Source organism: Pyxicephalus adspersus, chromosome 2, assembly GCF_032062135.1.
Source record: "Pyxicephalus adspersus chromosome 2, UCB_Pads_2.0, whole genome shotgun sequence".
Lineage (NCBI taxonomy): Eukaryota > Metazoa > Chordata > Amphibia > Anura > Pyxicephalidae > Pyxicephalus > Pyxicephalus adspersus.
In genome coordinates, this window is record NC_092859.1 from 135553088 (window position 1) to 135564733 (window position 11646).

The 11646-nt window shown below is 38.3% G+C and overlaps 1 long non-coding RNA gene across 2 annotated transcripts in view; it reads left to right on the forward strand.

Moving 5' to 3' along the window:
• Positions 1-9883, forward strand: part of LOC140322197 (uncharacterized) — a 16750-nt gene extending 6867 nt beyond the window's left edge. The window contains exons 2-4 of one of the 2 annotated variants that reach the window (XR_011919165.1): positions 7455-7593; positions 8690-8750; positions 9724-9883. This is a non-coding gene — a long non-coding RNA (uncharacterized lncRNA). The remainder of the gene's footprint in view (positions 1-7454; positions 7594-8689; positions 8751-9723) is intronic. The other variant, XR_011919166.1, reaches the window with a different exon arrangement.
• The last annotated feature ends 1763 nt before the right edge of the window (positions 9884-11646 follow it).

Genomic DNA, 11646 nt, shown 5'->3' on the forward strand with positions numbered 1-11646 from the left:
GATTTTTTGCCAAAAAAACCCTTCTCTACGTTTTATTCTTCTAAACAAAGCTCTACATTTACAAAAATAAAACTCGATACAAAATTCACAAAAATACACTTGACTTTGAATGTAATTAAATTAGGAACAACCAAACAATACAGATAGCAGTTCGATCAATGTCAAAACCTCTAATGGATCTGATCGGTAAATAAGTCATAGAAATTTGCTATACAACAATTGTTTAGGCCCTTCAAACCCATTTTCGTTGTGTAGCAGACTTAACTGGCAGACACAATAGGGTAGGTGGGGGTGGGGGGGGGTTCCATTGTAGAATGAAAGTTAAGAGACGTTGTCTTTCTAAGTAGACTTAAAGGTCAACCAAGGTTTCCAAATGCTATCAAATTTATCCAGAGAAAAATTGTCATTTTAGTTGCTTGTTAGTGATTGGTTCCAGTGATGGAAGAAACAAACCATTATATGTATGTATAAGTTCTGTTCTATGAGAAGGAAAGGAGGGGAATGAGCAGGAGACACCCTAATGCAGGGTCAACAATAGCATGTAATAAAAGTCAGTCGTTTATTGATCCAGCATGGTAGATTGCCAAATGACATGGATGAACACCTGCACTGATGCTGGGTTTTGTACCATCTGTTCCTCTCCTTTCATTACTCTACAACTCCATGCAATGAGCATCCTGAGACACAGATAGGGATCTGTTTATAACTATATTACATTCTTGTGGCCCATTTTATAACACAGTGAATCTGTAGAGAGGTGTTATCAATGGTAGTGAATGATTTTTCCAACCATGATGGAGAAAACAATATGAATTAATTCTACTTAAGGTAGCACTTTATCTGCACAGTATGGCAGGAGCTATTGTCAGAAAAAAATGAAATGAAAGTCCGTAGCTCACTGACAAGTAAAACATGATTAAAGCTACCCAATTTATTTTGTATTATTAAAGCACTGTTAGGTTTTTACTGCTGTTTGAGTCCTCTTCGGAAATATTTTTCCTCACCTGGCTGGTACACTTTTGATGGATCTCTTGATGGGTTATTTCTGAAACATCCTTCCAAGATAACCATAGAGCCAAATTGCCTTCCATCTGATTTCCTGACTCTCTCCAAACTTTTTTATCCTTTATTTGTAACTTTGAATTGCTTACCTCTGTTGACCAGTTATTGGGACAGATATTTTTTTGTACTTTGCTTCATGTGACTATTAAATGTATGATCTCTCTCATATATGATGCTCCTGAGTAAGTGTTCATATTCCGTGAAATGCGTTGAGATCTTGAGGTATAATTGGAAGGTGCCCTGCTAAATGTATGGAAATTTATTGGATGTTACATTTGTAAATTGGAGTTTTTAATTGATGTAGCTCTTGTGGATGTCACGTTTGGGGAGACAGGACAACTAGGGGGTGCTATGGCTTGCACAAAAGTGGTGTGAGCCCTGAAGGCGCAGAGTCTAAGCAAAACCCAGGTCTTCTTCAGAGCCTCTAGTGGTTGCGTTGCTGGTTACTGCCAGGTTGCAGTCCTTGGGCATACCAGGGTGGGCAGGATGATACACGGTACCAAAAAACTAAGAAGAAGAATTATCAAGGAAGGCGGGGGTCTAGGCAGGCAGCAAGCAAAAGAGGTCAGGTCACAAGCCAGGGGTCAAATACCAAGGATCCAGCAAACAGACACCGGTGACACAGGGGCCACCGCAGACACAGGACCACGGGAAGCAACAGAAGGCACGGGACACAGGAATATCCACAGACAGAGAGGAACACTGGAACAGCACAAGGAAATTGGGAAACAACAGACTGGACAACAAGGGGTAACACTGGAGCTGGATAGGGGAAGCACTGAATTATCCAACAGGTATACAGAAAACTCTCAGCTGTGCTAGGGTGCTAGGATTGGTAGGCTCAGCACTAGTGGAGACACATTGCAGAAACGCTGAGTGCTGTGTCTGAGCTAGCTAAATAGCCAGGGTCAGAACTGCCTACATGTGCAGGAGAGATGCGCCTGCGTTTTAGTGAGTAAAAGGTAAGTGTGACAGTGGATGCTATTGTGAAATAGATTGATGTTTTTTTTTTGGAGTTTAATGGATAATGTTGTTTTCTTTTTTGTTAGATTAGTGATGCCTACAATGTCCCTAACTTTTATTCCTTGTATTTTTAATGTTATGGTTTTTGGGGTGTGGCATAAGATGTAAATGATACCCCAAATCAACCCATTTGTGTAATACCCCATCACATTACTATCTATACCAGTGACTCCCTACTCCCTACTACTAGAACAAGAATAAGGGTAAGTCTCCTAAATAGGCAAATGAATACCAATAAATATTTGACAGAGGGTCTGATCCTTCCTCTATATGTTCTTAAGGGTTTAAAGCCTACAAACATTCACCATTACAGACAGCAAGCCAGCAATGTAAACACCCCATCTCCATCCTGACATTTCAATACCAGCCCAGATATTTATTCAGTGAACTTGTAAATGATCAGATACCATCCTCTATAAGTCATAGCTCTTGTACCTTCTACAGTATGCACTGCTAGGAGATTTTATTCCAGATGCCAATGATAAAGCCATTATTTTTTGCATTTATCCGCCGTTGCCAATATTTCAGATTTGTTCAAAAGAATGGGAAATACAACAACAACAATTACTATGTAATCACCATGCACACAATTGTAACATTTTTCATAATGACTTCCCCTGGTGTTTGAGTCATGTGACCATTTATTAATATAATCCTAATTTCTCAGGTCAATAGTTATCAAATATTTTACATAAAAGCGTCACACATACACTATTCTCATGGAAATCTAGTTAAAAACAAATGGAAATCAAATAGGCTGCCTACCAAGAAAATCCAATCTGATCTGCACAGCTAATACTGAGATTCTCGGCTTAATGTCCTGGGTAAATAATAGCTACACTTCTGCAGAATTATTTCAATAGCTAAGCCAGGCAGTGTAGTAATAATGCTAATTAAACTAAGTCCATTTCTCTGCAGCATTATAAAAAGTACAACTCTGGCTAAAAATAAAAAATGTTAATAGTCTTACAATAAACAGATGTCCCCACCAATGCCAATACCCATATCCCTGTGCAGTGCTTTAACAATTTGGTGTTGACAAACAGTACAGTTTTGTAGTTCCTTCAGTGACAATGAAAGTCGTGGCTCTCATTTGTTGGTGTACCTTCTCTCCTTGACCATTCACCAAGCACTTTGTATTTTGTATATAGACTGTGATGGACCAAGGAGAGAAGGGGTCATGCAAATGAAAGCTCTCTTTGAGCAAACATTGGAAGTAGATGAGCTGTGCTGTTGTTCATGGCCACAAAGGTATGGATGTTTCTACAAATGCACTGCAATGGAAAATTGTTGGGGACTTTGAAGGAGGTAATTTTTTATTGTAAACATTTTCTAGAGAAAAATAAGCAGACAGACAACAGTATTATTGTTCTTAGGCATATAGTTTAGAGGTACTGAATTTGGAAGTTGGCCAGAAGAGCAAAGGTCAAATGTTAGTCACCAGCATTTATTTTTTCTGCAACTGATCTTTTCCATATTACAGATTTACAATGTACTGTACTTGAACTGAACCCCATTCACCTATGTAGCAATAAGTATTGTGGAGAAATTCATCATCAAGGTTCCTGACAGAGGACCTCTATCAGCACACAGGCACCTCATTTTGAACCCTGCAACATCTAAACTTGCCCTTTACTGTTCTGCTTGAATGTAGCTAATACCATTTAAACACACTAAGTATATGTGTCCCAAGCTCCCCCGAGGAAGCTGTTATGGCATAACGCGTCAGGAAATAAGGGACTTAAGGATTGCACCATCAAGGTCACACCAGATTCTGTTGAGTAACCAAAACAGGATCTTTGCCTTTACTGTCTATAATCTTTATTACCAGGATTGTTTGCTTAGAACCAACCCCCTCACCTTTATTTTGCCTAGCATGTCAATAATGCAAAGGTGAATTAAGGGGGTCTAACTCATTATTGATACTTGTGATTAGGCAATGTATCATGTACTATATGTATTAGTCTTCTGACTTCTGACTAATGTAGCCAAATAAAACCTCTTCTTTTGCTTTTTCTTTTTTTTCTACATAATAAAATCTTAGTTTTCTCCACTTTTTTGTTTATAAGTACAAGCATTATAAGCAAGACCCAGACTAAAAACCCACTTTATAGTTTTTGTTGTGATCTTTGTAAGAATCATTGTGGATGAATTACTTCATAGTAAGTGCAGCTAGACAAGTAAGTCATGGCTTCTTTTTGGTTGCTAAAGGCATGTGCCAAACATCTTGGCACTGAAGGAGTAACTTTACATTTACATTTTCTGCAGGCTCATAGCTATTGTGCAAAAGTGATCCAGATGGGTTTAAAGTTGCCCAATCACTCCTTTTTTGACAAAAGCCTGGGAATGCAAGGACTAGTATGACAGTACACAATATTTTTGTAAACAACAAACCAATGACTGAAATAGACCACTGACCTCCTCCCCATAAAGAGAACATATCATTATACAATAATATTGTATATAGCAAATAACTTGTAATAGTTTTGAAGTGGAAAAAAAGAAAAAAAAATGCAAGAAACCTTTATGAACATATGCATAAAAACATGTGCACCAAAAAAGAACTAGTGTATGTAAACAGCAATTTCTTTATGTATGTTGGGTATATTAAAGGGCATGAAGGGTGAGGTTTATGTAACCTGCCCTCCGCTTTGCAGTAATTACGTCCTCAATAGATAGGTCATCACTTGAAGCTTCTCTAGTAATTTGTTATGCTTTTAACTCACATGGGGCTCCTGCTAGAACTCCTTAGCTAGAAGTTGTTGGGTGGGGGCTGACATCCAGAAGCATCACAAATAATTTCTACTGGAACCACAAAAAAGAGTGAATCTTTCTTCTATTGATGACTCCAGCAGAGTCTGCTTATACAGATGGGCAAAAGTCTGAAGGCTTTGGTTCCAGGCACTAGGAACTCAAACCAGACACACAATGATACTATCTTTCTAACAGAAAGCCAGGGACCCTTGCAGAAAATTGCTTCCCTGTTTTGTCCAAGTTTCAACCAACTTTCTGATGACAAGCTCACCAGGTGTTACTGGCAAGTGATGTAATACAGATTATCCATGAAGGCAATGCTCTGCAAGAAAGTGGGATACAAAACACAGCAAGACTATAAGGCAACACAGCAAGACTATAAGGCAACACAGCCCTACAAATGTTTGAAATTACACCCTAATGGAACCAAATTGCAGTAGGTGACAGTAGGAAATAGGATACATTCCATGGTGCCAATTTTCAGTTGGGAGCTTTCCAGTTCTCTCTGTCTATCTTTCCTCCTTATTTGTCCATTTTTCTACTCTGTAGATCTCAAAAAATGATGCATCATTTTTTTCAAAGATCACAAATTAAATTATCAAAAAATATTATATGAGACTAAATGATTGATCCAACCTCCATATACTGATTTTACCACTTTTGAAAGCCATTATAAAATAGGTGGTGAAAATTTTGTATTTTAACCAATCGCTTTATTGGTGTGCATGGTTTGTTACTTCTTGATGATTATGGTCCTCTTAAAGGGGTCAGGGGTTTCCCTCTGAGAGTTATGTAATATAACCCCACCAGGAATAGTGGAGGGGTTACTTGGCAGAATTATTGGTATCTATGCCAGATCTTGGTAGTTCTGTTGTCTGTACATGCTGTAGATGGGCAGAGATAGGATGGATTTCTCTGGTTTGGAGATAAATCTCTAATAGCAGCAGACACAAGTGTGGGAGGGTTGACATATGGAATATTATTTGAAATGTGGTTTCTTTTGTGAAGAAGATCAGACAGGCTTTATGAACTTTATATAGACCTCATGGCAAAAAACAAAGTATGTTGGAGCTTAGAGGAATAGAAGGAGGTGGTATGTACTCTTTAACATGAATTTCCTGACAGACTTACAATGATTCAAAAAAGCAGAGAGAAATATGTTAACAATAATGAAAGGGCATCTACAGTTATACTCTCGCTGTGGCATCTTCCTGTTACAGATCCCCACAGAACTAGATGATCTGTGCCCTCTTCCCTGTCACCCACCTTGCACTGCTCTGCAGCCAACAACAGCTCTGCCTAGGATCCCCTACTCTAGTGATATCCTGGTTTGAACCCTGTGACTCCCCTTAAAGCTGCCCTTTACCCCAGAAAAACAGAATATTCTACAGTCATGCTCTGTATATTGTTGGTCACACGATCTCCATTTGTCACATTACCTACCCTATATAAGGAAGTGATTGGCAATCCTGTTGCCTTAAGAAGTTAATCCAGGCTCTGTTCCCAGGTTCTAGTTTTCATATATTGACACTTTGGTATAATGACCCTGGCTCTGACATGACTACTCTTGATTGCCCCCTGCCCTGACCTTGGTTTGTCTGACTACGTTTTTGCCTTTCATACTTGTACTAAGCATCCTATCCTGTCAGCAGTTACCAGACCCTGTATGTACTGGGGCCACAACCTAGTTACCACCTCCTAAAGTCCATCACCACTTAGACTCCCCTCCCCGTACAGGTCCCTGCCAAGTGAGCTGGTGACACTGGGAGTCCACCACCCGGCCTGTATTTACCGATAATCGCAACACTCCCCTGTTAGTACAGGTATTCTCCGGGTTACATACGAGATAGGGACTGTAGGTTTGTTCTTAAGTTGAATTTGTATATAAGTTGGAACAGGTACATTATTTAATAAATGCAACTAGGACAGATGCTTGTCTAAACATATTATTAGGCAGCGTGGTGTCAGTTGCTGTATAAAATCCTCACTGTGAGCTAATCAAAAACAAAGCAAAAAAAAAATCTTTATGGAGCCTAGACATTCATTGACTTCAGGAGCAAGCTGTGCTTTGATATGCAAAAAGAAACAACTGCAGAGTTTGTCTTGGTCATTAAAGAGTTACAAGAGGCTGCAGAAAGAGCTCAGTCCCCAAGATCACCCACAACCTCAGCCCCCCCCATCATCAAGCTTTCGTCCTGCACACAAGCGACCAGGAAAGCCCCGCTCGTATCTAGGAGTAGTCCGTATGTCGGATATCCTTAACTCGGGGATTTCCTGTATAGCTGTACTGTTACAGTGATACATTAGTACCTCCCTAAACACCATACAATTGTGATATTTTATATAATAATAAAATAATGAAAGGTAAGGTTGTAATAAAATTGTTGTCAACAGAGATCCTAAACTCCTTATAGGGCCAGGATCCGCAAACATTTTTAGTTATTCCCTAATGAACAACAATGACAGCATAAAGTTAACAAAAAGTCAGAATAAGAACAAAATCTTCCATCTGTATAGTTTGTGGTCCTTGAAGCCTAAAGTTGAGGAAGCCTGCTTTATGTTTAGGTGGGATGCAAGAAGAAATTTTTATTTATCTTATTTCCTGTTTTCCACAGGCTTGTTCTTTGTGTGACCAGATCCTCCTCAGCTTCTTCTGTAAGCTGCTCCATCCGGCAGAACCACCACTGGCAACCACCAACCATCAGGAACACTTCACATGTATACCATCATGCTCACAAGCAAGCAGCTGGAAAGGTGAATATTGTTTCATCTTCAACTCAACTGGATTCAGCAAACCTGGATCGCTCACCAAACACGGAACAAACTCAGCCTATGTTGATAAGGCCATGACTATCAGTCCAGAGCTTGGCCACAACCAAGTCCACTGTTATAGCGCTCTTGCACTGTCTGGGGGATATTTATAGCAGTGGTTAAAATAACATTCAATAAGCATTCATTGTAGGCGAATCTTACCACTGCATGTGTTTTAAATGACAGTAAATGATTTTGCACCAGCAAACGTTCGGTAACAGCCAAATATATATAATATTGCTTTATACTTATATACTATATATTACATTTACCTACAGCATCAGTGAGTCTTCACATGCCCACATTTACTTTAAAGGGAAGCCCGTCTGTCAGCCTGTCAGGAATGAAGAAGTGTTGACGGATTTGGCCTTAAAGCAGCATTCTTCATTTGTTAACAAGCTCCCTAGTTACAGCCTAATAGGAAATATCCAATTCTAAACACAAACAGAGCCTTACTTGACATTTGGGCCTTTTTGTAATTGCAATGTCTTTTTAATGAGCTGTCATTTAATGACATGATTATATATAGGAGGTGAGTCAGTGGAGTGTCATGAGTTCTGAATTTGTCAGTAGTTATTCACCCATATACTGTAATTCCTTAGTAACATAAGAAAGGAAGAAGAATCTCTCTAAGATCTGGACCTACGTCAGCTGCAGATTATAAAGTTATCCTTCTAATGGATTTAAATGAACCTTTGCTAATGTTTATAGGAATTGATGATGAATATGAATGATTAGATGTATAAATAACTCAATGAAGAAGAATCAGTAAAGAATAACTCTGCTCCTGTCTGTTTTCTTCCATCGATCCGTGATAACACCCTTTGCACAACCCGAGAAGGGGAAACTGAGATTATGATCACAGTCCACTTGTCAAAGACATTTTTATCCTTCATGTGACAATCATGTCTTCATACATGACACACAATAAAAACAAAAATCAAACTTTGTAGGAGAGAAGGAATAAATTTGAAATAGATGACTGAGATTAGGGGGTGAAAATCTGATTTTAGGGAAATGTATGTTCATTCTTTTTCAGTCTTCCCTTGGACATCAGTGGTCCTCCGACAGAGTATACATTACATTTTGGACACCTGAAGGTACTTGCTGATCAATATTTTATTATAACAGGTTAATTGAATGTACTTACTGACATTACTCTGCATAAATATACTTTTCTTAATATTCAATATCAACCACAAAAGTAGCTTTTTTAAATGCATTCTGTTATTTTAAAATGTTTGCTCCTATTTATCAAAAATAAAAAAAATCTAAGTGAATGTATAAATCAAGCAATTTCTCAGCACTATGGTTTATTGCGTGGCCCTTTGCGGTGATTAATGAATTCAGAGAAACTATAGTATTGGTTAATCCTCATGGTACACAGTAAAAGGGCTTTTTTGGTTAAAGGGGTGGCTGTCAATTTTTGCTGTTCATACATGATCTCTAAAATGAGGAAACCTGCAGAGATTGAATGATGGCAACATTATCAGCAGTAGATATTATTTTTTGGGGCTGGGCTTTGAAGTCCAATAGAGAGGAATGTAAAAGTAGTGAGTATTTTTGTGATTTGGTAATGCACCTAAAAGCTTGTTCCCAATAGCATGTTGCAGCAATGTGTGCATTTATACATCAAAGTTTGTGCGTTTCTGCAACGTTTAATAATATCACAAGACATCACAAGATATGTATGATGGGTTACATTGCCTTTCATTCTTAATGGCACTTCATTTACATCATACCAGCACACTGCAGGGCAACAACTGTCAATTCTCTGCGCAGCATGCACAATTTGTTATGCGCTGTGATGCTTTTAGCCTAGTCAAATGAATGAGTTGCCCTAACACAATGCATAGCATGATAAATAGAAGCTTATGTGTGTTTTCAAAAATGCATCACACAGCCATAGTGGGAACCCAGTCTATGTTATCTGATTTTATAAATGATATAAAGCTTATTGCTGGCAGCGTGAAACCTGAGCTACTGTACTCTAATGTACAAAAAAAAAATTGTGACTGTTAACCCTTAAAGTGAAAACTAATTGATAGTCAAATATGTTTTTTTTTTTAATAGAATGACCCTGCTGCAGAAAGAGGACTACTTAGTACCATGTATTGTGCATACAGAATGTACTGTCTGCTTCTAAATGATCATCTTGGATGAAAACTTTTCGGTATCATTTTATGACTACAATCTGTCATTACAAAGTGTGTGAAATAAAATAAGGAAACAATCTCATTAGACTTTTTTTATTTAATTTAATTCATGTCTAATTGAAATTAACTCAGCAGCCAGTGGCCAATGGTATGCCATGATGTACAATTGTGTACATTAGGACAAACCTTTGTGCCGAAGAACTCCACTTTAGCATTTCAACAGCTGCAATATCCCTCATTGCTCCAATGTTTCTGCCAACATCTTCACCAGATCCTCTTCCAGGTTCAGCATCTTCAGCCATCTTTATTGGCCATGCACATGCACACAGGAATTATTATTAACGTGGAAATAAACTGAAAAAAAAAACTCACACACCTTTACCTTTGCGGATCTATGCCACTGGAGGTTTCCTGGATTGGCTCCCACGTCGTCCTGGTATCCTCCTTCATTCGGGTGCAGACGAGCTCTGGGTGCCGCCATTTTTGATCATCTTCTTCCACCTTCTTCCTACATCACCTGAGCTTGCACTGCGCAAGCGTAAAATCAGGTAACATAGATGGATGTGCATCCGTGAGCTCAGTGTTTTTTTTAGCCCATTGAAGCAAAATGCATGGCACATGTATCCCGGAAGGCTCTGCGCTCCCATTCTGTCTGACAGGACAGAATTTTTTTTAAATAAAAGGGTTTTAATCCCCCTTCTTAAAAAAGCAGGTAATTTGTACCTTATATAAAAGGGTTGTTAATATAAAAGTGGACTTAATTTCAGTTTAAGTTCACTTTTATAATAACTTCTATTTATGAAGATTAAGTTCACTTTTATAATAACTTCTATTTATGAAGTGCCAACATATTATGAAGTGCTGTACAATAATAACAGGTAGAAACCTATATAGAAATCCAGGACAAACTATGATACAGGAGATGAAGAGGCCCTTTTCCCATACAAACTTGCGATCCAAGAATGGCAGTGAAAGCTATTTCATCGCAGCACAGAATCACGCAGACACTGTACAGTAATTTACACATTCGTGGTTCATTATACATTATTGGAAAAAAGTGCTGACCGGACATTATAAATGTCTTTGACAGAAGAGGCTTCACAGTCAGTTATGTCATAAAAAACCCTGCCCATCAGCGCTTTTTGTTAAATGGACATTAGTGGACATTAGTTCCAGTATTGCAAACATTATTCCTTCCAGATTTCCATGTATTTGAAGCCAGGACAGTATATGTACTGAGAAGGAGGAGTGACTTCTGCAAGTTTGGACAAAAACATAGATGCAAAATTCTCAGTACTAGGACAAGGATGGTAAAGGACGTGTAAAGGTTGTCTATAATTTTTGCATGTGTATATGAATATTATCTGTATCGCTAAATCTTTTCAGGGTCTACACAGGTTGGTTCATACCGGGCCATATGTCATGGTAGTCCCAATGCAGGTAAAAAGCCAAAAAATCCCTTTTTGTTTTATGAAAGATCTTTGTGATGGTATGTGTTGTAAAAAGATAAAGGCAGATGGCATTTTATCACACTTCGGATCATCGTGCTGAAGCCCATTGCATTTTTCTGCACATTGGGGTAGCAATAGCTAAGTGTAAATAAAAAACCTGCTCAGCAAGCTTGAGGTTGAGTTTTCTTCTACTTGCCATTGTGAGCAGGTTGTCACTTATTCTTTCATTTTGTTTGCTTTGTTTTTCTTGTAGACACTAAAATCTTTTCCTAATACCCTGATTAGCAAATGTTTAAACAGAAATAGTAATCACAGGCTTACAAACATACCATTTAAACATCTGCACAAAAACTCTCGGACCCATTATTATGTTTACTGAATTGATCTCC